Source organism: Manis pentadactyla, chromosome 13, assembly GCF_030020395.1.
Source record: "Manis pentadactyla isolate mManPen7 chromosome 13, mManPen7.hap1, whole genome shotgun sequence".
NCBI classification, from domain to species: domain Eukaryota; kingdom Metazoa; phylum Chordata; class Mammalia; order Pholidota; family Manidae; genus Manis; species Manis pentadactyla.
Window position 1 is genome coordinate 77,460,520 of NC_080031.1, and position 22,071 is coordinate 77,482,590.

Consider the following 22,071-nt stretch of genomic DNA (forward strand, 5'->3'; position numbering starts at 1 on the left):
TAAAATTCTGATTTGGATAAAAGGACTCTGCATCTTTTAAAATTCACCCTGAACTACGGACCTCATGGACAGTTTCTTTGTTTTTCCTTCTTTTCTTTTCTTTTTTTTTTCTCTCATTTCAATCCAGCATCCAGTTGTGAGATGGAATCATGGCATTCAATCCACTATATTACATGGTATTTTGTGATCATGTAATCTATTGTCCTCACATGTGTGACCAATTCTCAGTCTTCCCTGCATTTCATGACCTTTATTTCATTTTTTTGGAATATAGCGGTCAATGATTTTACAGGATGCTTCTCATTTTGTGTCTGATGCTTTCTCATAATTAGATTTGAGCTATAAATTTTGTTAAGAGAAACACAGAAATGAAGGTCCCTTCAACTCTATCACTGTATATTAAGTTAATTAACACTGAATGTGTTAATAATGATATTTTGTTAAGGTGCTGTCTGGTGTCACTACCACCATATACATATGCTAAGCAAAAGGACCAATATACCTAGGCACAGCACCTGGCTACAGAAATAAGAGCAATGACATAGGTGTGAGAAAAATGGCCAAGGAATGGAGCCTCCATGATAAAGAATCTCAAAACTTACCAGTAAAATTATAATGTACAACATTTGGATTAAGATAAATGGGGATATTACTATTGATTGGATTAAGCTGAAAGTTTGGATAAAATCTGGAATATATGAACAAACTTTATATGAGTAGTTTCATTTGTCTGAATTTATTATGGACTCTAATATTATGATTAACTGGGGAACACTTCTGTCTACTCTTGTATAGAAAAAGAAGCATGTATATCCAACATTCTTCATGTACCAACTGTATATGCCAAATAGGAATGTATACAAGTACTGAAATGCCCCCAGATTGTTGTTTTGGAGTAGATAAATATACCTGGTGGATAAAAAGAGACTAACATTTTAATATGTAACATGTTAGAAGCCCAGATTTTTTGGAATTTTTTAGACTCCATATTCCACCTCTGGGGATAATACTGTCCCTTATCCATAAAACTACCTAAGTATATCTTTAAATGGTGAAATAAATAGTGGACAATCTGATCTGAAAATAGTGGTATTCCTCCAGATGCCCTGGGCCCTGAAGATCCACACTCATATTTGATTTTGGAAGTGCCTATAACACATCCTTGTGGAGGATGGAACTTGTGGAAAAGGCTGTGAGAAGCTTCTAAGAGGGACTTCTTGAATTTAGATCATATAATTTTCAGTGGAAAGATACTAGCTTGGTATTTTCCTTAATGATAGTGTAGTCTGGCTTAAGGATGGCCAGTAATCATAAAAGCTAAGATAGCACATATATTTGGTTGATATTGAAAACTTTAATGGGGTTGGTGGTGTCCAGAGGAGTTCCACAGTAAAGTGGAAATGGATTCTGCAAGAACATGCTACCAGGTAATGAAACCACCCACCTAATTCACAAGCTGACCTCTTTTTTCCAATACTGACATTGGAACCACCTGAGGAAGTTCTGAATCCTGTAGTCCCATGGGCAGTCCCATGAACAAATAAATTTTGAACAAAAAAGAGCTGCCTGATTTATGGTTTGTCATTGCAACATGAACAGACAGCATCCTACTGGGGAGCCATCCACAGTGATAGAAAAGGAAAGTCATATCAGCCTGGTGGGCTAAATTACATGTTGTTTCTTTTTATTCCTCTGCTCTTTCTGCTTCATGCCCAGTGATTAAAGGCCTTTCAAAAATAATATATATTGTGAGCAATGGAATGCTTGTTTGTTTAAGGAAAACCCTGGTTGACTATGGACCTTGAAAATTACTATAAGAATTCAAGGCATCAGAAGATCCCTTCACAGCATTGGAAGTTGATTGGAATTGAAAAGAGGGCATCCTGATGTTCTCATTGACGTGGCCACTGAGTTCATGAAACGATAGGAAATGGAAGAGCTGCTGTGATGGGGAGATACTCGGGTATTTTCCTTCCATCCTCTAGTTACCAAATTCCACAACTGGAAATTTGGAATGATGCATGTTGATACAAGAGACTTCAAATGGGTCCTGACAAGAATAACAATAAACTCCTCAATGGGCTTGCATACACAGTTGTAGAAAACAACTGTTTACAAAAATCCTGAAATCGAATATATTGGGACAGTTATCACATCAAGTGAATATACTATCTTGCATATCATTTTCAGAGTGATGGATTCCTAGACAATTGGAATGAGCAACTGAAATATTTGTTGACAGAAACTGGGAAAATACAGGCATGAAATGCTGTCTAATAAATCCCATAGATCTGAGAATCACACCCAGTAAGAGGAAGACTAATGGAAGTTCCCCTAAATAGATTCCTCTCCTTTTTTAGGACTTGTGGGGACGTGGGAGTGCAAGATGCTGCTATGACTGTGTAGATCTTCAGTATATGACTTCAGCTTTATTTTTGTCCAAGATGACCTCAACCCTTTATTTCAACCAGGTTTTGTTGCACAAGGCCAACACTTCATCAGTGGGTGCTTGAAGAGAGGATGTTCTCTAGGCAAGAAATGACAACTATACTCTAAAATCTTTTGGATAGTATTTGTAAGGGCCTGATGGAGTGGATTATGCATTTGCCTCATCTGGAGAAAACGGAGTTTATAGTAAAATCTACATTGCTTAATGACTGAAAGGGCCTACAAGTTCTCTACTTATGAATCCCTACCCTACATGATAGGAATGGACCAAAGGTGATAGTAGCCAAGTACTGTTTTCATGAAGTAGATCAACACAACAGTAGAGCTAAACACCCCTTCCAAAGACAGAAGAGTGTACAACATATTTTAAGTTACTTTTTTCTCCAAAGTTTACCTAAATATCAGCCACTAGTGTCTCATGTATTTAGGGACATAGGCACATGCTATATTTAATAAATATAATCAAACTCTTTTTGTCATGTTTCAAATCTCTACGTAGCTCTCCTCCATGACAAATCAGGTGGCCTATGTAGAAATCACTAGAGGAGATATTTCATCATCTAGCAATTAAGGTCTAGATGAATGATATTCAATTATGATAACTTGTGTATGCTCTCATTAAAAGTGGATGTATTAGTTCCTAAATTAATTATGTAACTCCTTTAAGTACACCAATTCACTCAAAATTAACTGGTGTTAGACTTTATTAAATATAGAAATAATATTAGGAAAAAACTCTAAAAGTATTAGACTCAGAAAATAATTCTAAAACTATTGGCATATCCAACTTGATGTCTAGACAACTATTTAGAGATGCACTGAGTGTCCTGGTGGTTAGGAAACTGGATTTACTGGTTTCATGATAGTGCTGATTGTATGGTTAATCAGGCTTTCGTCTGATTTAATTAGCTGAATATTGCAGTAGTAGGAGCAATTTGTACCATTTAATTAATTATTAACAGTGGAATAGTCTCATTCAAATATTGGGAAGTATTTTATGCAAACCTGAGTCAAAACTTTTGTGCTGACTTTATGTTTTTAAGTCAAATCAATGACTTTAAAGAAAAAACAATTTATAGCATTAAAAGAATAAAATGGCTTAGTAATTTATTGATTGTGAAAATACTTATTAAGACAGATACTTTATAAATTATAAATAATAGCATAAAAACTAGAAAAAAACCTAGATAACCAAAATTAAACAGAAAGTAACAACCATTTCCCAGCTGAGAGGAAATCAGAAAGAAGAAACTTTGGACAGAGTGTAAGCTTGTGCTTGAGCAAAGAGATGTTCCCGGGGCAAGGAGACCACAGCAGGCCTTCTAAACACTGGGTGCTGCCGTGATAAGGTCGAAAGTGGTCCACAGGCATCATCCATTCTCCTGAAATTGCCACAAGGAACTTCTGAGGGCATTTCAGCCCTAGGAATTTTTTACAATTGTTAATTCAATGTGCTTGTTAAGTTGTTCAACAGTGAAAAGTACACTATATGTTTTTTAATCATTTTTGCACTCTACACTCATTTACTTTTGATTACTATGTACCCCAAAGCCGGGTACTATTCTTAGTATATTTGTCTTAATATTTCTCTTACTGGTGTCATGATAATTAGAATATACAATTTTTAAATTTTTCTCCTAGGATTTATTCAAGATTTTTCTACTCATTCTTCATGACAATTTCAGAATCATCTTAATATTTTGTCCATTTGACTTTTTTCATTACAACCTTTGCATTAGCTACTCATCAGGGGCTCATCCTAGCATAGGTAATAATTTACATTGTCATATATAATAGCCATTTTCAGTTTTCATCCTGTGGCAGCCACTTTTCAAAATTATAGGAGTAACTTCACCACTTCTAAGGATGAATTTGGGTCTGCACCAGACACTTTTGGTTAATTTAATTCAGATATGAAAGTTGAACACACCTTATAATTTTTTTAATTGAAGTATTATTGATATATGATCTTATATTGGTTTCAAGTATAAAACACAGTGGTTGAACAGTTACACATATTATTAAATCCTCATCACCACTAATGTGGTTGCTATCTATCAACATAGAAAGATGTTACAGACCCATTGACTATATTCTTAATGTGTTATTTTCCCTTTGATCAAATTACATTATGATTGATAATTTTTTGTCCTCTTTTAACCCCTCACCCTCCAGTCACTTCTAGTGTTTTTGAGTCTGCTGTTGTTTATTCTGTTTTGCTTTGCTTCACAAAAGAAGTTAAGACATATGGTATTTATTTGTCTCTATTAATACATATTTTATAAATTTATTTATTAACTACTATTAACCCATGAACCATTTGAGGATTTGTGCTTTCTCAAGTTTTGTGAAATATGTTTCAAATATCATCTCAGAAAATGGACTTTTGCCAATTTAATTAATCTCAGTGGACTGGCCAAAATATCTGCAGAAAACAAGGTACTGAAGAGGCTTTTGCACTTCAGAAAGATGATATTTCTAGTCTCCTGGGGCTTCCCAGGGTTACAAATAAAACATTGCCTTTCAGGGAGAGATCACCTAGTATAACAGAAGAGCCCAAAAGCATGTTATTTCATGTGGCTTAGAGTAAAAGTCCTTTCACCTTCAAGAAAGGACTCTCTGGTGTGCCTTATGAAGGAAAATTGAGGAGTATGGTAATGAAGAGTTACCGGAGCAAGTCTTTGTGAGAAGTACTGATATGTGGGAGAGAGACCTTGTGTCTCAGTCATCAGCATATCTGTGTTTACCCTTCCTGATCATTCCTTACTTGGACTCTATTTTGATTTTTATACCCATTGGACAAATCAGATTTTTTGAAGGTACATAGACAGTATTTAATATTATAGCTTTATTGTTTTTCTTATAACTTGATTATTTCATTTGATTAACTAATAAGCACTCTTGAAGGTAAAAGCTTTGTATATGAGTTGTGCATATTTATTTCAGTAAACCAATTTATACCACATATTTACAGCATATAAGGACATAATTGTTCTCTAACCAATTTGTTTCTACCATCATCTTATCCGTTTGCAATTGACTACAGGTTTCTGAAGTATGTTAGCAGATATGGACAACGTGACCCTCTTCACAGAATTCTTCCTCATGGACGTCTCTAGCTCCTGAGAGCTCCAAATCTTGCAAGGTTTGATATTCTTATTGATTTATTTGGGTGACCTGGCCGGAAATCTAGTGACATTTACCATCATTATTATAGATCCACATCTTCACTTCCCCATGTACTTTTTTATGGGCAATTTATCCCTTATAGATTTTGGATACATCTCAGTCACTGTTCCCAAATCCATCACAAATTCTTTGATGGGTCATAAAGTGATTTCTCTTAGAGCACGTGCTGCTCAGACTTTCCTATATATTTTCTTTGGATCTGCGGAGTTCTTCTTCCCTGTGGTCATGTCCTATGACCGCTATGTTGCCATCTGCCACCCTCTGCACTATGCGTCCACTGTGAGCCCCCGTTTCTGCACACAGGCGTCATGTGGCTCATGGTCCAGTGGGCTGATCTATTGTGCTGTCCACATAGGGACCATGTTCAGTCATCCCTTCACTGAGTCCAATGTGATTCACCAGTTTTTCTGTGATATACCTCAAATTATGAGCATTTCATCCCAGACTGTGCAGTTTTCTGAGTTTGTGGCCCTTGCTGTCAGTGCCTGCTTTGCATTACTTGGCTTTGTCATCTTATTTGCCTAATATGTTCACATCTTTTCAACTGTGCTGCACATGCATTCTGTGGACGCCCAGATCAAAGCTTTGTCCACCTGCTCCCCCCAGATAGCTACACTTACTCTGTTTATAATTACAGGATTGTTTGCGTGCTTAGGCCCTGTTTCAAGCTCACCAAGCATTCCAACCCTCCTCACAGCTATGTTCTACTCCATGGTGTCCCCCTTAGTCAACCCCATCATCTTTAGCCTGAGGAACAGGGAGATTAAGTCTGCTGTGCATAAAATGTTAAAGAAAGCTTTCCAGTTACATAGAATCAATTCTATTTCTTAACCAGAAATTAATGTTGCTCTAATCAATGTGGGAAAATGTGTACAAAAATATTAACTTTAATTTTAAAGTTACATATTAGTAGTGGGGTCATTTCATAAAAGAGTGATGGATGTATTAATAAATTTGAAGTACATCATTTGAACAAAATACCTGTTTGAATAAAATGAGCTATTATTTCTTGTATCCACTGATTTTAAACACTAATTGTTATGCAGTATGTAGTGGTATTTCATGTAGTTTCATTTCCATAATTTTGCAAGTGGAAAAAGATCTAAAATGATAAATTTATTTCCTCACATGTGCTCTGACATTTTTGTAAAGCTAAGATGAAAAATCAGTTCTGTTTTTCTGTAAGTTAATCCATACCTATAATTTTTCACCTTATCTCTTTATTTCAGTGTAATTTCACATTCCACGGTTGAACATAGTGCATGTAATTTTATTAGATAACAATAGAAAATAATACTTGTATCTGTTAATATGCCCATCCATATGCATAAACATCCACCACATAAATCCATTTTCAGAATGTCTCACTCCCGAACACTTAGTAAAGTGAAAGTTGATAATTGGTACATATTCTAGGAAACACTGAGTAACTTCTTATAGACATATAAAACAAAACATCATAAAATAGTGTTTATTATTGCAAACATATAATTGTGATGTTGTTTTAATTAATGCTTAAAAGAAGTATTAATCATTTATAAGACAAAGAAAAAAACATGTAGTTAAGTTAAAGCCAGTCATTGTCCTTCTTGCATATGGAACCTGTTTGCATATGATGGGGTGAGACACAGGGAAATACAAATTTGGGGCCAGGAGAAGCTAGCCATTATGGTAGGTAGAAGAGAAAATACAGCTTAACACACATTGCATGATTCCTGTCAGAGAAAAAAATATTTGATCTCTGTAACCTTAATAATTTTTGGAGAAATTGTATGTATAATTCCTATTTCAGTGTTGAGTTAAATTTTTTTATTCCAGCAGAGGGGAGGAACTTATATTTATAAAAAGACATATGATTTCCATGATTTCCAGATATACAGTAACCTTTATCTAGCCTAAAATTAAATCTTAAATTGAACAAGCTATGGCATGTCATGATCTATGGCCCTAACTGAACAAACTCAAATGGAGAACTCCCTCCAGTTTAGTTGTTAGATAAGTCAGAATTCATACTCAGTATGGCCATCTGTTTTTGTTGTGTGATCCATTCATTCTAATAAATATTACTGAAAATAAATCTCATGTCTCTTTTGTTTTAACCCAATGGGATTGTTGAAGTTGCTGATTATAACTGTTTAATTTGTTCTCCCTACAGCACTGCACCTCATAGGACTCACAACATTTCATTTATTCATACACAAAACAGTGAATATCTACATTATTCCAACTCACCTACACTAAAGGATTTTGTTAAAAAAGATCTCCACCCATTTTTACTCCATTCGTATTCCTCTATATGATGATTACTGCACATCCTTAGAAAACTGGAAACCCGGTTTTCCAATTGTTGTCATTTATGTGTTAATAAAGTTCCATCTCAGTTGTATTTCAGAATATTTGGGAATTAGAATTTTTTTGAATGATGTACATATTGTACTTAAAATGTGTAAGGGAGTTATTTAAAAAATATGTAAAGCTTGTTTTGTGCCCATTTTCATTGAATTATTGAATTTCTGATCATATCACTGTGATTTGAAAATGATAATATATATATTGATTTGTTAATAATATATATTTTACTTTCTCACTTTGAAGAAAGAGGAGCAATTCCTATATTTACATGTCTGTTTAAGTGGTGGTGTCTTCTCTTTGAGGAAAGAAGTTTAATACCATCAAACTATTTTATCTGAATTTTCTGGGATTCAATATTATTTGAGAAATTGTTATCAACCCAAGAGCATAAAAGTATCTAATGTTTTTATTTTCTCTGGTATTGTGCTGTTTACAATTTGATTTTAATTATTCAAACTCCAGCATTTTAGAGCAAAAAGAATGCAGGTGATTATATAAGTGACTTATCACCTAATTAAACAGTTTTATTTGTCACTATCTACAAATCCACTTTTCTTTTGCTTTGGGAAAACCCTTAATTAAAATATAAATTTACCTTGAATACATACACTTATTTATGAGCATTGTATGTTCATTTTATATATTTACTTCTCCATCATAATATTAGTCTGGCTACCTAGAGCTACTGAAGAAACATTAATTTTATTTATATACTTGTTCTTTTTCAAGTTGAGTAATACAAGGAATACTCTTGGAAAACTGATTTTACAAATATGAGGTAATATAGTCTTTTTTCAGATAATACTTAGGCATGTAATTAATACATATTAATTGCAAAATTGAAGTATAGAAAGAAATGATATATTTTAATGGTTTTCCATAAAGAAGGTCCAAATTTCCTGAAAGTAATTGCACATTTATATGTATTTATCCTAAACTTGATTTCTTTCTAATTTTAAAGGTACACTTGAGCACTTTCATTAAATACATTGAGTTTGGTACAGTGCTAATAGAATCCATTTCTGCATAGTGAAAAATGCATTGTTATATCAAACCTTCCCTCTCCTAAGTTGTACCTACTATATCCTTAGCAATTTAGAGTTGGAAAAAAGGAACATGGTCAGCTTCTCAACTTTTTATTATTCTAAATGTTATCTATTTCTTAACTTCTGTTTAGGAATTAACAGACTTAGAGCAGGAGAAGATAGCAGGTAAAGAAAGATAAAGAAAATTCTAAATGGCTATTTTACAGGTAATTGTCATTGATACTCTATGTGTATTATCAATACAATTTTGAAGACCTTTATCCAATGGTACACTATTTATTCACATACATGAGGAAACACTTTTATCAGGTTTATTGAGTGATAACTGAAAACCATGATGTGGAAGAAACCAAACTGTCCATCGAGAAATGAATGGATAAAGAAGAGTGTCATGTATATACAATGGAATATTATTCAGCCATAAAAAGAAAGAAATCTTGTCATTTGTGACATCATGGAACTATCTAGAGGATATTATGATAGGTGTAACAAGCCAGGCACAGAATGACAAACACCGTATGATTTTATTTACTTGTGGAAATGAAAATAAAAACAAAGAAAATGAACAAAATAACAGTACACTCATAAACACTGGGAAGTGATTGGTGGTTACCATGGGGGAGGTGTTGGGATGGTGGCTGGGCAGGTTAAGGGAGATAAAAAGGAACAAAAATTCTTAGTCATAATATAATTTGGTGAATCAGACATCTTGTGGATGGTAGTACAGCATGGAGAATACATCTAATGATTCTGTAACACGTTCCTACATCGGAAGATCATAACCACAGTGGTCGGAGTGAGGATTTAATAATATGGGTACTGTTGAACCACCATGTTGTATACTTGGAACCAATATAAGATTGTATATCGATTACACTTCAGTTATCAAAAAGGAAAGTAACTTGTGTAAGTTTACGGTGCAACCCATGAAAGCTTAAAATAGTATATGTGGTGAATGACAACTGCAATAATGTTCCTGAACACAATACCCCACATAATTACATATTTTTCTTGTGTGACATCTTTTAGAATTTACTCGCAGCAACTTTCAATTAAATAATGCAGTATGGTTAATTACATAAAACATGTACATTAGATCCCCAGAACCTATCATTTTTTTACTAGTTGTGTAAATTTTAATAAAATCATAGAGCTGTGTAACCACTACCACAATCAAGATACAGAACATGTCCACCACCTTCCAAAATTTCCCTCTGCCCTTTTTGTAGAAAATTCCTTTCTCCAACCACTCATCTCTTTCTGAACCAATAGGTTTTCCTTTTCCAGAATACTGTAAATATAATCATGAAGTATGTAATCTTTTCTTTAAATTAAACTTTTTATTTTAAGGTAATTGTTAAATTCATATCTGTTGTGAATATACACCCTAATGGTAATGTCTTATAAAAACTATAGTGAAATATCAGAAGCAGGATTAGCTTTGATACAGTCAAGGTACAGAACATTTCCATCACCACAAAGAAACCTCCTGTTGACCTTTTATAGCCACGCCTACTTCCCTCCCTCTCAAGCCCCTAATCCTCACCCCTCGGCATCTACTAATTTGGTCTTTGTTTCTAATTTTGTCATTTTAAGATTGTTCCATAAATAGAATCATACAGTGTGTGTGTAGTACTTTGGGACTGGCCTTTTCTTTTCATTTATGGTATCATTCATATACATTCTTATGAAAGTTTCTCATGAGCAACATTTTGGTATCAACATTCATCCATATTATCAAGTTGCCCCACACCCCACTGCAATAACTGTCCATCAGCATAGTAAGATATTATAGAGTCATTACTTGTCTTCTTCCTGATGTACTGCTTCCCTGTGACCTACTTATATTATGTCTGCAAATTATAATGCTCCTTAATCCCTTTTCCTTCCCTGCTTGCCAACACATCCCAAACCCTTTCCTTTGGTAACCGCTAGTCACTTCTTAGGGTCTGTGAGTCTGCTGCTGTTTTGTTCCTTCAGTTTTGCTTTGATTTATACTCCACAAATGAGTGAAATTATTTAGTACTTGTCTTTCTCAAACTGGCTTACTTCACTGAGCAGAATACCCTCTATCTCCATCCATGTTGTTGCAAATGGTAGGATTTGTTTTTCTCTTACGGCTGAATAGTATTCCATTGTGTATATGTACCACATCTACTGATGGACACTTAGGTTACTTCCATATCTTTCCTACTATAAAAAGTGCTGTGATAAACATAGGGGACCATATACATTTTTGAATCAGGGATCTTGTGTCCTTTGGGTAAATTCCTAGGAGTGGAAGTCCTGGGTCAAATGGTATTCCTATTTTTAGTTTTCTTATTTTTTATAATTTTTATTATTTTGGTATCATTAATCTACATTTACAGAAAGAAGATTATGTTTACTACGTTCCCCCCTTCACCAAGTCCCCCCCACATACCCCTTCACAGTCACTGTCCATCTGTATAGTAAGATGCTGTAAAATCACTTCTTGTCTTCTCTGTGTTGTGCAGCTCTCCCTGTGTCCCCCAAGCACTATACATGCTAATCATAATGCCCTCTTTCTTTTTCTCCGCCCTTATCCCACCCTTCCCACCCATCGTCCCCAATCCCTTTCCTTTTGGTAACTATTAGTCCATTCTTGGGTTCTGTGATTCTACTGCTGTTTTGTTCCTTCAGTTTTCCTTTGTTCTTACACTCCACATATGAGTGAAATCATTTGGTACTTCTCCTTCTCTTCTTTGCTTATTTCACTGAGCATAATACCCTGTAGCTCCATCTGTGTTGTTGCGAATGGTAGGGATTCATTTTTTTCTTATGGCTGTGTAATATTCCATTATGTATATGTACCACATCTTCTATATCCATTCATCTGCTGATGGACATTTAGGTTGCGTCCATATCTTGGCTATTGTAAGCAGTGCAGTGATAAACATAGGGGTGCATCTGTCTTTTTCAAACTTGAGTGCTACATCCTTAGGGTAAATTCCTATAAGTGAAATTACTGGGTCAAATAGTATTTCTATTTTGAGCATTCTGAGGAACCTCCATACAGCTTTCCACAATGGCTGAACTAGTTTACATTCCCACCAGCAGTGTAAGAGGGTTCCCCTTTCTACACAACCTAGCCAACATTTTTTGTTGTTTGTCTTTTCGATGATGGTGATACTTACTGGTGTGAGGTGATATCTCATTGTGGTTATAATTGGCATTTCTCTGATGATTACCGATGTGGAGCATCTTTTCTTGTGCCTGTTGGCAATCCAGAATTCTTCTTTGGAGAACTGTCTTTTCAGCTACTCTGCCCATTTTTTAATTGGATTATTTGCTTTTTGCTTGTTGAGGCATGTGAGCTCTTTATATATTTTGGATGTCAATCCTTTATCAGATATGCTATTTATGAATATGTCACTGTAGGATGCCTTTTTGTTCTATTTACGGTGTCCTTTGCTGTACAGATGCTTTTTACCTTGACATAGTCCCACTTGTTCATTTTACCTTTGTTTCCCTTGCCCGGGGAGATATGTTCATGAAGAAGTCTCTCATGTTTATGTCCATGAGATATTTGCCTATTTTTTTTCTAAGAGTTTTATGGTTTCATGACTTACATTCAGGTCTTTGATCCATTTTGAGTTAACTTTTGTATATGGGGTTAGACAGTGATCCAGTTTCATTCACTTACATGTAGCTGTCCAGTTTTGACAGCACCATGTGTTGAAGAGACTTTCATTTCCCCCTTTTATGTCCATGGCTCCTTTATCAAATATTAATTGGCCATATATGTTTGGGTTAATGTCTGGAGTCTCTATTCTCTTCCACTGGCCTGTGGCTCTGTTATCGTGCAGGTACCAAATTGTCTTGTTTACTGTGGCTTTGTAGTAGAGCTTGAAGTTGGGGAGCGAGATTCCCCCCACGTTATTCTTCCTTCCCAGAATTACATTGGCTTTTCATGGTCTTTGACTGTTCCATATAAATTTTTGAACTATTTGTTCCAGTTCATTGAAGAATCCTTTTGGTAATTTTATAGTGATTGCATCGAATCTGTATATTGCTTTGGGCAGGATGGCCATTTTGACTATAGTAATTCTTCCTAGCCACGAACATGGGATTAGTTTCCATTTGTTAGTGACCTCTTAAATTTCTCTTAAGAGTGCCTTGTAGTTTTCAGGGTATAGGTCTTTCACGTCCTTGGTTAGGTTTATTCCTAGGTATTTTATTCTTTTTGATGCTCTTGTGAATGGAATTGTTTTCCTGATTTCTCTTTCTATTAGTTCATTGTTAGTGTATAGGAAACCAACAGATATCTCTGTGTTAATTTTTTATCCTGCAACTTTGCTGAATTCCGATATTAGTTCCAGTACTTTTGCAGTGGAGTCTTTAGGGTTTTTTATGTACAATACCATGTCATCTGCAAATAGTGACAGTTTGACTTCTGCGTTACCAATCTGGATTCCTTGTATTTCCTTGTTTTGTCTGATTGCCATGGTCATGACCTCCAGTACTATGTTGAGTAACAGTGGGGATGGTGGGCATCCCTGTCTTGTTCCCGATCTCAGAGGAAAAGATTTCAGCCTCTCGCTGTTCAGTATGATTTTAGCTGTGGGTTTATCATAGATGGCCTTTATTATGTTGAGGTACTTGCCCTCTATACCCATTTTGTTGAGAGTTTTTATAATGAATGGATGTTGAATTTTGTCGAATGTTTTTTTAGCATCTATGGAGACGATCATGTGGTTTTTGTCCTTTTTGTTGATGTGGTGGATGATGTTGATGGATTTTTGAATGTTGTACCATTCTTGAATCACTGGGACGAATCCCACTTGGTCATAATGTATGATCCTGTTGATGTATTTTTGAAAACGGTTTGCTAGCATTTTGTTGAGTATTTTTGCATTTACGTTCATCAGGGATATGGTCTGCAGTTTTCATTTTTGGTGGGGTCTTTGTCTGGTTTTGGTATTAGGGTGATGTTGGCTTCATAGAATAAGTTTGGGAGTATTCCCTCATCTTTTAATTTTTTGGAAAACTTGAAGGAGAATGTGTGTTATGTTTTCTCTGTATGTTTTATAAAATTCCGAGGTAAATCCATCTTTTCTGGGGGTTTGTTCTTGGGTAGATTTTTATTATTTCTTTGCTCATAATTGGTTTGTTTAACTTTTGTGTTTCTACCTTTGACAGTCTTGGAAGGTTGTATTTTTCTAGGAAGTTATCCATTTCTTCTTGTTTTTCCAGCTGGTTGGCATATAGGTTTTCGTAGTAGTCTTTAATAATTCTTTGTATTTCTGTGGAGTTTGTCGTGATTTTTCCATTCTCATTTGTGATTCTGTTGATTTGTGTTAATTCTCTTTTCCTCTTAATAAGTATGGCTAGAGGCTTACCTATTTTGTTTATTTTCTTGAAATCCAACTCTTGGTTTCATTGATTTTGCTATTGTTTTTTTCTTCTCAATTTTATTTATTTCTTCTCTGATCTTTATTATGTCCCTCCTTCTGCTGACCTTAGGCCTCATCTGTTCTTCTTTTTCTAATTTCGATAATTGTGACATAAGACCGTTCATTTGGGATTGTTCTTCCTTTTTTAAATATGCTTGGAGTGCTATATACTTTCCTCTTAAGACTGCTTTTGCTGTGTCCCACAGAAGTTGGGGCTTAGTGTTGTTGTTGTCATTTGTTTCCATATATTGCTGGATCTCCATTTTGATTTGGTCATTGATCCATTGATTATTTAGGAGCGTGTTGTTAAGCCTCAATGTGTTTGTGAGCCTCTTTGCTTTCTTTGTACAGTTTATTTCTAGTTTTATGCCTTTGTGGTCTGAAAAGTTGGTTGGTAGGATTTCAATCTTTTGGAATTTTCTGAGGCTCTTTTTGTGGCCTAGTATGTGGTCTATTCTGGAGAATGTTCCATGTGCACTTGAGAAGAATGTATATCCTGTTGCTTTTGGATGTAGAGTTCTGTAGATGTCTATTAGGTCCATCTGCTCTACTGTGTTGTTCAGTGCTTCCGTGTCCTTACTTTTTTTCTGCATGGTGGATCTATCCTTTGGGTTGAGTTGTGTGTTGAAGTCCCCTAGAATGAATGCGTTGCAGTCTATATCCCCCTTTAGTTCTATTAGTATTTGTTTCACATATGCTGGTGCTATTCTGTTGGGTGCATATACATTTTGAGTGGTTATATCCTCTTGGTGGACTGAGCCCTTTATCATTATGTAGTGTCCTTCTTTATCTCGTGTTACTTTCTCAGTTTTGAAGTCTATTTAGTCTGATATTAGTACTGCAACCCCTGCTTTATTCTCAGTGTTTTTTTCCTGAAATATGTTTTTCCCTCCCTTGACTTTTAGTCTGTATATGTATTTGGGTTTGAGGTGAGTTTCTTGTAAGCAGCATATAGATGGGTCTTGTTATTTTATAAATTCTATTACTCTGTGTCTGTTGATTGGTGAATTCAGTCCATTTACATTTAGGGTGACTATCGAAAGGTAAGTACTTATTGCCATTGCAGGCTTTAAATTCTTGGTTACCAAAGGTTCAAGGTTAGCCTCTTTAGTATCTTACTGCCTAGCTTAGCTCACTTATTGAGCTGTTATATACACTGTCTGGAGATTCTTTTCTTCTCTCCCTTCTTATTCCTCCTCCTCCATTCTTCATATGTTGGGTGTTTTGTTCTGTGCTCTTTCTAGGAGTGCTCCCATCTAGAGCAGTCCCTGAAAGATGTCCTGTAGAGGTGGTTTGTGGGAAGCAAATTCCCTCAGCTTTTGCTTGTCTGGGAATTGTTTAGTCCCGCCATCATATTTAAATGATAGTTGTCCTGAATACAGTATCCTTGGTTCAAGGCCCTTCTGTTTCATTGCATTAAATATATCACGCCATTCTCTTCTGGCCTGTAGGGTTTCTGTTGAGAAGTCTAATGTTAGCCTGATGGGCTTTCCTTTATAGGTGACCTTTTTCTCTCTAGCTGCCTTTAGAACTCTTTCCTTGTCCTTGATCTTTGCCATTTTAATTATTATGTGTCTTGGTGTTGTCCTCTTTGGATCCTTTCTGTTTTGGGTTCTGTGTATTTCCGTGTTCTGTTCGATTATTTCCTCCCCCAGTTTGGGTAAGTTTTTAGCAATTATTTCTTCCAAGGTACTTTCCATCCCTTTTCCTCTCTCTTCTTCTTCTGGGACCCCTGTAGTATGGATATTGTTCCTTTTGGATTGGTCACACAGTTCTCTTAACATTGTTTCATTCCTGGAGATCCTTTTATCTCTCTCTATATCAGCTTCTATGCATTCCTGTTCTCTGGTTTCAATTCCATCAATGGCCTCGTGCATCTTATCCATTCTGCTTATAAATCCTTCCAGAGTTTGTTTCATTTCTGTAATCTCCTTTCTGGCATCTGTGATTTCCCTCCAGTCTTCATCCCATTTCTCTTGCATATTTCTCTGCATCTCTGTCCTCACGTTTATGATTTTTATTTTGAATTATTTGTCAGGAAGACTTAGTTCTGTCTCCTTCTCTGGTGTCTCTGTAATCTTGGTTTGCCTGTAATTTTTTCTTTTCATGGTGATAGGAATAGTTTGCAGAGTTGAGACGAGTGACGGCTGGAAGATCTTCCCTTCTTGTTGGTTTGTGGCCCTCCTCTCCTGGGACAACAGCGACCTCTAGTGGCTTGTGCTGGGTAGCTGCACGCAGACAGGGTTTCTGCTTCCTGCCTGTCTGCTATGGAGTTTATCTCCGCTGTTGCTGTGGGCGTGGCCTGGCTCAGGCTGCTGCTCCAAAGTGGTGGCGTCGCGTTTAAGGGGGAGCGGCCGGGAGGCTATTTATCTCCATAAGGGGCCTCCGTGCTCCCTGCAGCGCAGGGGATTATAGTGCCCAAACATCCCCAGATCCCTACCTCTGGATTAAGTGTCCCGCCCAGCCCCTTTAAGACTTCCAAAAAGCGCATGCCAAAACAAAACAACAACCACAAAAAAAAAATTTTTTTAATTAAAATATTAAAAAATAAAATAAAAATTGCCCGGTCGTTTTTCTTTATTCTCTGGCGCCAGACTCAGGCACCCGCTCTCCGGTCTTGCTGCCATGATTCCCTAGTATTGGGGTCCCTATCCCTTTAAGACTTCCAAAAAGTGCTTGCCAAAACAAAACAAAACAAACAAAAAAATGGCTGCTCGCTTTTCTTATGTCCTCCTCCGGCAGGTCTCCGTTACCCACTCACCGTTCTTGCTGCTCTGTTTCCCTAGTGTCCAGGTCCCCACGCATGTACTCTGTCTGAGCTCTGGTCCGGATGGCTGGAGCTGGGTGTTCAGCAGTCCTGGGCTCCCTCTCCCTCCCGCTCTGCCTCCTCTTCTCCATCCGGGAGCTGGGTTGAGGGGTGCTCATGTCATTGCGAGGTGCTGGTTTCTCGCAGCTGTGGATGTGTTCTGGATGTTGTCCTGTTCCTCTGGTCTTTGTTCTAGGAAGAGATGTCTTAGTTATAGTTTCATAGATATATGTGGTTTTAGGAGGAGATTTCCACTGCTCTACTCATGCCACCATCTTGGCTCTGTCTCCCAATAATAAATTTGAACTCTTCATTTGGATTTGTTCATCTTTCTTTAAATAGGCCAAGATTGCTATATACTTTCCTCTCAACAAAATGTGTATAGAGGGCAAGCACCTCAAAATAATAGAAGCCATTTCCTCTGCCTTCACTACATCTCACAGAAGTTGGTGTACTGCACTGTTGATTTCATTTGTCTCCATATATTGCTTGATTTCTATTTTAATTTGGTCATTGACCCATTGATTATTCAGGAGCATGTTGCTAAGCCTCCATGTGTTTGTGAGCCTTCTTGTTTTCTTTGTGCGATTTAGTTCTTCTTTCATACCTTTGTGATATGAGAAGTTGGTTGGTAGAATTTCAATATTTTTGAATTTACTGAGGCTCTTTTAGTGGCCTTGTACTTTGTCTATTCTGGAAAATGTTCAATGTGCACTTGAGAAGAATGTGCAACCTGCTGCTTTTGGTTGGAGTGTTCTATTGTTGTTAGGTCCATCTGTTTTAATGTGCTGTTCAGTGCCTCTGTGTCCTTTCTTATTTTCTGTCTGTTTGATCTGTCATTTGAAGTGAGTGGTATGTTGAATTCTCCTAAAATGAATGCATTTCATTCTATTTCCCCCTGTAGTTCTGTTAGTATTTGTTTCACATATGTAAGTTCTTCTTTATTGGGTGAAAAGATATTTTAATGGTTATATCCTCTTGTTGAACTGACTCCTTTATGATTATGTAATGTCCTTCTTTGTTTTTTATTTCTTTCTTTGTTTTGAAGACCATTTTGCCTGATACAAGTACTCCAACACCTACTTTATTCTCCCTATTTTTTCATGAAATAACTTTTCCAATCTCTTAACTTTTATTCTGTGCATGACTTTGGGTTTCAATTCAGTCTCTTGTAGGCAGCATATAGACTGGTCTTGCTTTTTTATCCATTATGTAATATGTCTTTGGGTTGATGCATACAGTCCATTTACATTTATGGTGATTATTGATGGATATGTACTTAGTGCCATTGCAGTATTTAGATTCATGGTTACGAAGTGTTCAAGGGCAGATACTTTACTATCTAACTATCTTACATCACTTATTACACTATTATAAACATAGTCTGAAGATTCTTTTTTCTCTCCCTTCTTTTTCTTCCTCCTCCACTTTTTATATGGTAGGTGGAATATTCTGTACTCTTTGTATCTCCCTTGACTGACTTTGTGGCTAACTCAATTTTGTACATGCTTAGTATTTAATTGGTCTACTTCCTATGCTGTGGTTTTATTTTCTCTGCTTATAGCTAGTTTTTCTTAGCCACACTTTCATCTAGAGAACTCCCATTAGAATACACTGTACAGATGGTTTGTGGGTGGTAAATACCCTCAACTTTTGCTTATCTGGGAATTGTTTAATCCCTCCTTCAAATTTAAATGATAATTCTGCTGGGTAGAGTATTCTTGGTTTGAGGCCCTTCTCCTTTATTGCATTAAATATATCATGCCACTCCTTTCTTGCCTGGAAGATTTTTGCTGAGAAGTCTGACAATAGCCTGATGGGTTTTCCTTTGTAGGTGTTCTTTCTTCTCTCTCTGGCTGCTTTTACTACTCTGTCCTTGTCCTTGATCTTTGCCATTTTAATTATTATCTGTCTTTGTGTTGTCCTCCTTGGGTCCCTTGTGTTGGCAGATCTATGGACTTCCATGGTGGCAGGTCTTTCTTGACTAATAACTTCCTCCTTGACAAAGAGACAACTGAACAATTAAATCAGGTCACCTCCCTGGAACAATTCCAGCAAACCCTCCAGAAACTGGAAGTAGCTCCAGAAGGGAAGAAGTATGCATTTTGAGTGAGGAGACTACATCTTAGTTAAGACAGTGACCACTATGGTTCTTCTATCACCCTCATCTGGGAAGGACTGCTTACAGTAATTCCCCTCACTCCCACTGCAACAAACGTGACAGAGCACAAGTCCCCAATCCATGACTCCTGACTGAGGGCCTTGGTGTCTGAAAAACCAAGCTGTCCTCTGATCAAGGAGGACTCCCTGTCCCATTACTCTTTTGACTTTATAGGATATTTGAAGATCCTTTTTAAGTGGCAGTTGCCTAAGATAAGCACCTCATGACTCCAGAGTCCAGGGTCCTTTTCGGCATCACTTTGGTAGTGAAACTTCTTGTTCTCTTATTGTTCAATGTTTTTGTGAAGCCCCTCTCAGTTGCCAGCAGTATTTCTGCCAATGTTGGGTTTAAAGTACAAGCAATGGCATTAAACCACACTTATTACTATTATTGACACCCTTCTTATTGACTCCTCTCATGGCAGTGGTTTATTCTCTGACTCCAGTAGTTAACAAAATTGCTAATATAAGTAACGAGACCAGTAGCTGGATCTGCCCCCGCTGAGAACTTTTGGTGGATGATACAGATCTCCTTAGAATTCTAGTATCACTAGAAACAATTGCTCATACTGTAACACAATATTGGGGTTTTTCTTCTACAAACTACACCACCACCAAAAATGATGGACTGGATAGAGGCTGTGGTCCCCTGATCAACAGTGGGTTATTACATTACTAGCTAAGCAAGTAGGCAAAGTCTAGCACCTTGCTGCCAAACCCAGTCTGTGCTTCTATGATTCATGGGGCATGGGTCTTCTATTTATATAACACCACCTTTATGTATAATCATACCTTTCCTGAGTGGAAGCCACAATTCCGGGGGTGTTCCACTGAAAAGGAAGAGGACTTTGATGTCTATAGCCTTCCTACACCATCATCCAAGACCCATGTTTGCCTGGGAAATCTCTGGTGTCTGGTTGTGGTGGAGCAATAATAAATTTAATGCCGCTAATCATTATGATAATGAGGTTTGGGCCATAGCCAACAATTCACTGGGGAAAGAGACTCTTGGCATTGGAATTAAAACAAAGACAGTCTTCAACATCTCCTGTGACAAACTCGAGCCTTACCCTCATTTTTATGTCATTCAACTCATTTTTAGAAACCTTCACTGTCAGATTACTCATACTCATAATGAGAACCCTCACCGACTTCTCTCCCTTATGTGCTCATGATTATATCACAGGCTTAAAACACTCTAGTTTTGGCCCCTGTGGGCCAAAGGTTTCCTCTATTTTGGCCAACTATAGTAGTCTCCCAATCTCTGCAAATAATCTCAGCTACAAGGATGGTCCCCTGGTGTCTCACTGGCTGGGACTGGAGTATTTTTCTATGTGGAACAAATGTGTGCTTGTCCCTGCTGAGGGGATGGAGAGGGTGGTGCACAATAATTGCAACTATACCTGATGTTCTGACTATTAACTTACCTCCTTCTCACTTCCAGGCAGCTGCCTGACCCAGGTCCCTTCCTGGATGTGTCACTCTGGCACCAGCCTAGGAGCCAGGTGCCCCAGACCCCTCATTTCAGTGGGCCATCCACAGATAGTGCAATATTAGAGACGAATGGCCTAGGATACTTAATATTCCATGGCCTGTTTTAGTTTATAGGGATTCCTGAGCTCAAAAGGAGCATTAGAAACATCTCCCTAGTGATGTGAAGCACCTCGAAAGTAATAGTAGGAGCCATAGAAACCCAGCAAAAAGCATCAGACTCCCCAGCTCAGGCGGTTCTTTGATTAGGAGAGCCTTGGATATGCTCACCGCTGAGGCCAGGGGCACCTGTGCTGTTCCCAGTGAGACCTGCTATTTTTATGTTATCACCTCAGGACTAGTAGAAGGGAATTTAGAGAGGATCAAGCAGCACATCCATCTCTTTAATGAGCTCACAGAAAGGGAAATGCAGGACTCCTGGCTGGGCCAGATGGTCAAATCCACCCTGGGCGGCTGTGGCCCCAGCTGGCTCCCTTCATTCCCCTCCCTGGAGTGATACTATTTGCTCTCATATTTGGACCATGTCTACTTAGTCTTCTAATTAAATCTGTCACCTCTTATTTAGAGTCCATCAAGGTCCAGATGGTAATGCAAACAGGACCCTCCATGACTATCATCCTACAGTTAGCAGGGGTCACAAGATAAGCCACTCAGAGACTAAACCCTGCCTGCTATTACCCAGGAGTTTCCCATTGTCAGAAAGAAGCACCCCAAGCGGTCTTTACCCTTTTCCCTAGTGATAGTGAGGGTTACCTCTTCTGAGGTGGGGTTGAGGCAAGTGGGACTCAGGCAGATAAAAATCAAGGCTGTGGTAAGGTAAGGTCATGGTCAAGGCATCACAATAAACAAGAAGTCTCACCCTGGACATCTGCGAAAATCAGCCAGAGAATAAAGGTTTTTCTCTTCCCTTTTATCCCAGCTTGGCCATAGCAACAGGTCCCAGCAATAACTCCCAGCCACTTGAATGTTTTCTGTGCTGATAAACCCTGGATAATGCAGCTCTACTGGCATCCCCTCTTGGAGCCCTCCTAGTCAGTGGGAGATTTACTCTTTCCTTGTCATTTTTCATTAAAAACTTTGCTGGTTGCTCCATAGTCTTGTCTGCTGACTTCTTCATAGCCTCCAAGATATGATCCTGTGAAAGCAGCATCTTCACTGGTATCAA